Source organism: Aplysia californica, unplaced genomic scaffold (assembly GCF_000002075.1).
Source record: "Aplysia californica isolate F4 #8 unplaced genomic scaffold, AplCal3.0 scaffold00431, whole genome shotgun sequence".
In the NCBI taxonomy this organism is placed as follows: domain Eukaryota; kingdom Metazoa; phylum Mollusca; class Gastropoda; order Aplysiida; family Aplysiidae; genus Aplysia; species Aplysia californica.
This window is the reverse complement of record NW_004797701.1, coordinates 259095-265195: the sequence shown is the minus strand read 5'-3', so window position 1 is coordinate 265195 and position 6101 is coordinate 259095.

Here is a 6101-nt window from a genome sequence, read left to right as displayed (position 1 = left end):
CCACACCAGAGCACCCGCCAACCACCCACGACAGTGTCACGTTGCATTGTTTGACGTGTTGTGGTGGTGTTCTGTTGCGTTGTTGTACCGTTGTGGTGTCATGTGGTGATGTACTGTTGCGACGTGATGTCGTGTCGTTTAGTTTTTAGTTTTAGTAAGAGTTTTGCGGCACTTGCAACATAATAAGGTCACATAAGTGCCGCAGATTATAGAAATTACAAGAGAGTAACAAACATAAAAAAGAAGGAGGAGAGATAAAAAAAGATAGCTGTCTGATAGGAAAGAAGGATCAAACCACACCAGAGCACCCGCCAACCACCAACGTGTCGTGTCGTTGTGACAAGGTCTCGTGGAGATGTGTTGTTGTAGGCCTTCTATTGTGCTGACGTGGTCTCATGGTGTCCGACAAGACAGACAATACAATTACAAAGAACAATCCCAGTTTTGAGTTGGAACAAAGAGAAGCACACAGACACGATGACAGATATTCGACAGACACGATAAGAAGAAAAGAGGAAAGACCTTTCAGAAGCACCCTCCAGCCACTCGCGTCCATCCCTAGAGCTCAGAACAAAACAAAACAAAAAACAGACAGCACCCCCCCCCCTTTCCCCGAAAATGTATTTCTCTTGTGCGTCTTTTTCTTTTGAATGTTATGTTATATTTTGTTTTAATGGGAGTTTTACGGCACTTGCAGCATCACAAGCAGGTCATACTAGTGCCGAAGATTAGAGAGAAAGACAAAGAGAGGAGAGATGAGGGAAATAAATGTTTGACAGGAAAGAAGGAGCAAATCACACCAGAGCACAAGCCATCTTCATCTATCTACTCAAATGTTGGCATATGAGAGCAGTGAGCGACCCAACAAAGCACAAAGTTTAACAAACAAACTCAATTCACTCAGTGAAAAAAGACAATATGGATTTACTTTAATAATACTCAAGTCTGTCATAATATAGCAATGGCTTTGCTTAAAATGTACATGTACAATTACTCTGAATAAAACCTAAATGAAACTTCACATCTACGAAGGTGGTAGATCTACATGTTAGAAGTGCGTTCATGTGGTTAAAAACAAAAAATCCTGAGACCCCGAACAGGAAATAGCCTAGCCCTTTTTAAAAGAAAATAGATAACATTCATGGCATAATACATAAGAAAAGGGGGATACAAATTAGAGGTTTTTCCATCTAACCCACATTCATTTGAAACAAAAGGGCCATGACAAAATTTTGTTGCACAAACTGAAGTGTGCCAATGTACATCCTAAAAAAAAGAGGGGGGGTAGAGAAAAGGGGAGAAGGGAGAAGAGAGCTATGGACAACAAAATAAATAATTGACCATTCCGGACCTCTTTCTACACTCAGGACATGTTTACACTTTTGTCTTAGGAGCCTTTGTTCTAATTTATATAATCAATCACTCACTCGATCACACTCTTCCTCCACAGCCCCGATCTTAAAGTAGTGAAGATCGAGCACCTAGTCTTCTCGGCTTAGGACGAAAACTCTCGGAGGTCCTATGTCTGTCCCCGTGGTTTTATGCACCCAGCATAATTTTGCAATATTTGATCATATTTTGCATAATTTCTGATTATTTTCCTTTATCATTCTTTGTTAAAATTAACAGAATCGCATAATTTCACATTTTTGGGCTCAGTTTGCATAATTTCAGAATTTTCCTTGCATAAAACAACAAGGACAGCTATGTGCACGTTTTGTGAACTTTAAAGATCCCTTGGTGGTAAAAAAAGTCATTAAAGAGTAAGCTGTAAAGGCGCAACCAAGGAATTTCTTTTTTTAATTCCCCACCGTAAAAAATATCCCCAAGCCTACATATAGATCGTGCACGTAAAATATTAAGACACACCTTTAAATCTTCTTTGATTCCGAACACATTGACCATGTCTCTAATGGAGCATATCAAAGAAGTCAAGATCTGACGGGAGGGGTGTAGTACTTGGGCAATCTACTTCTTCAACTCACCCAGGTAAAGCTGGACCATGCATAATGCCTGTATTATTGTCCGTCAAGACACAAAAGCTCATAGTCCAATAATCAAAATGTTTCGTGGTATTTGTGGCGTGACTTGAAGAATCATTTACATTCTGAACAATCTGATTGGGCGAATATGACCGTAACAAATTTTCTCAGCTACACAAACTTTTGGTCCACAAAGTTAAAATCAAAGATTTATGGGGGGGGGGAAAGTTTCAAGCAACAGACCAGGACTACATTGCCAAAACAAAATGATAAAAATATGGTTTGCTGTTGGGGTAAAGAGAAACACATCGACGCAATAATGGTCATTTAGTGCTAGGGAAAAGTAAGACTGACAAACAGAAATAAAAGAGGGAAAGTGAAGAAGTAGGAGGACGTACCAGTGGCACCCTCCAACCACTCCCTTATAACATCCCTACATCAATATTCAAACAACAGGGAAGCAGGCTGTTCTAACCTCCCTGTCAGAACCAACCAATGGTGTATTCACGTCCCAGCAAGGACACAAACATAATCATCTCCGTTAACATATACAGTGGGATCCGCTTGAACCGAAATCTGCGAGACCACAGGATTTTCTTCGGTTTAGCAGAGTTTACGGTTTAGAGATGATGCTCAAATAGAAGACAAAAGCATCAAGGATTTTATTTTCTCTTGGTTTCCCACTGTTTTCGGAGTACTCGTGATCAATTTGAGCGGAATCTATGGTAGTAGATATGGTGGTGAATGCTTTAAGCTCCCATCCACACAAATGAGATCATTTAGGAGGTCGGCTGCTTCCACCCTGCATGACAGGGCCAACCCGAGCTGAGTGTGAGATAGACTAGTACATTGGCAGAGACCTAGAAGATACTCGACGTTGACAACATAAACCCCCAGTAGATGCAAAGGCAGAGAGCTTAACCATAACATCATCGGCGCAGGAGCATTTCGATTAGTTTAGAACACAAAGAAGAGAAACCTTCCTGTACATCAGCTGTCATGTAAATGTAAACCTACACAATTTTCTATTTCAGTACGGGTTTTTTTCATGTCCCCATCAATACAATTTTGTAGATCATTTAGGAGGCAGTCTTCAACCAACCACGGCTGAGAGGGATACAACATCCCAAAAAAAAGACTAACATACTTTTTTTAGAATTCTTCCCATTGGGGAACAGAACTCAGGTCTCCTGTATGTGATAGCATAGCGCCTAAACGCTACACCACAGACACCGGTCTGCACAATCAACAAAGACGATACGCAAGTGTTAAATATAAAAAGACCATAAATTCTGAAAGGGACGAGCCAGTCAATGCAGCAGCTTCCTGCAACTTCTGCCTTGAGGCCGCACAAAACTGAGCAATAACCATCTGACAAGAGTTATAATCCCTTTGATGAAAGATATAAAAAAGGGGAACAAGTAGAAAGAAAAAAAAATCAGCCACCTTGTGGTCCACAACCTCCAAAGAAAGGTACCGCATCTCAGCATCTCACTCGAAAAAGAAATAGAAAAAAAACTAAAGAATTTGATCTGTACAAATTGCACGTTGGAATGTAATTACAGGATCTGATAAGAGCACAGTCCTTAGTATGGAAACACACGTCTGCATACTGATCTGAGTCAATGAGAATATTAAAGACACTCATAAAAGTTCACACATTTTAAGAAATTATGCCTTGTAAATAAATTTGTTTATCTTCAGTGATGATACCAATATCGCCAGTGATAAGTAACATTTATGTGCACAAATATCAGATTAGAAAAAGTTTGGCAAAAATATTATTACAAGAAAAAAAAATTGGGAATTAAAGGCATAGATAATTCTATATCAAGGCCAGATGGACAAGAAAGTCTTGATCTAGTCACATAACAATGCAAGAAGAATGCACAGCATCCATCCAAAGTCAGTGTATATGCTGATCTGTGTTCAATCTTATTGATGAAATCATTAAAAATCCAAAGGCGAATTCCAAAGTCTTAGTCCGGACTTGCTATCTGCCCTGAGTAAAGCAAAACACAGATACTGCAGGTGCGTTGGTGGCCTAATGGTTAGACTACCAGACAAATGATCGTGAGATTGCGTGTTCGAAGGTTCGAGGGTCAGCTCGGTCCGACGTTGTGTCCTTGGGAAAGGCACTTTCCACGAATTTCCCATTTAGCTCAGTCCTTTCAGTTTCAGAGATGGATGTTAAACTCGGAGGTCCCGCCTCTTAAATAACCTAATACTAATAGTGTTGAAAGGGGCATTAAACCTATACTATTTCACCAATTTTGACAGATACTGCATATCACTAAACAGGCTCTCAAGTCTGCAAAGAGAACTGTGAACACACATGATCAAAGAACATTGATATATAAGAATGTCCCAATGGGAACTAAAAACCTGAAAAATAAGAGTGGAAATCCCATCAACAGATGGCAAACAGTTCATGACATGACATCCAGAAAAAAAAATAAAAACGACAATGAACAAGACCTATATCACTTATAACTGATTATCCATGTAATATGGTATTGAATCAAAACCAAAGAGGAATAACATATCAGACACTAGAAGCAGGCGATAAACAGTATTACAAATTTATATGTGAACATATTAAATTTCCCAAACTTAGGTTAGGCATTTTAGTTTTAGTAGGAGTTTTATGGCACTTGCAACACTATAAGGTTATACAAGTGCTGAAGATTAGAGGCGTTACAAGTGAGTAACAAACACAAAAAACAAGGAGGAGAGGTAAGGACGATAAGATGTTTGACAGGAAAGGAGTACAGCATTTTCATGAAATTTACAAGAAACAGATTGTCAAACAGGTCACTAGACGCTGCACAGTTGTACGTTATATCAGACGAATGTTCCACTAGGAGGGGGCTTCTATACTCCTGTTTTACTTTTACTAAGAGTTTTACACCACTTGCGACACAAACAAGTCATATGAGTGCCAAAGATGAGGTGTGTTACTGGAGCAGAGTAACACCCATAACACACACAAAAAAAAGGAAGGAGAGATAAGGACTATCAATGTGATATGACGGGAAGAAGGAGCAAACCACACCAGAGGCACCTGCCAACCACTCACTCTCAATTTAGTTAGATCCACATTCTGCAAAAAATAAGTGCAAAATTGTCGAGACTGTGGTTCTTGATATCGCTAAACAGCAAACACAACACACACAGAACTCTAAGACTCATTCGTCTACCTGTCTATTTATCACACCTTACATCCATCCACTTATTTGTTCCTTCTTATAAAATTCCATCTGTCAACACATTTCGCCCATGCATATATGTATATACATTGTATACATGTACCGAAAGACAGTTGCACATTATGTTGTATGTCCAATCAACGCTCACAAATAAAAGCACACAGATCAACAAGAAGTATTCAAATTATATTACATTACAATTACAACAAAATACAAGTTGCATAAAAACAAACAAAGCACCATAAACAAAAATCAAACTTTTTTACAGCAAATATTTGACTAAATATTAAAGTACTTACAGGAATGAAAGAATTGTCACCCAAAAAAAATTAAAACAGACAAAAAAACATCTTAACAAACATCAACGCTGGCAGTCAACATCCATTATCACAGAGATTTGTGAATGTAAACCAACACAATCCGTAACAAACAATAACAATATTAAGAATCAAGTGGTATTTAGCCGGGGGAAATAAAGCACAGTCTGTGCCAAATTATCGTACTCCTGTGAATGTTGAATTGAGAGACGTTGTTCTGTTGACAAGTCATATTTGCCGGCAGGCTTTTTAGATGGGTACACACAAATACAAATATTTACAATATGCATATATGTATAATATATGGGAAAATTCTCTCTTTTATTCTTGAAGCACCATTAAGAGGAAACCTTTCACTCGAATCTACAATTAAAGCTTACTTAATAATCTTTAAAAACATTTTACAAGTTGGCCCACTAAAACAAGAAAAAAGACTATGTGATCCTAGAATTGGAGAAGAATGAAAACTTGTGAGATGAGGGTAAAAGATTCTAGTAAGGCCAACATAATCAGCTGATGTTTGAAAATTGACAATGTCCTTCCACACCAACAACCCCTATGGGGGGCTGGCAGGAGATACTGGACACTCCTTC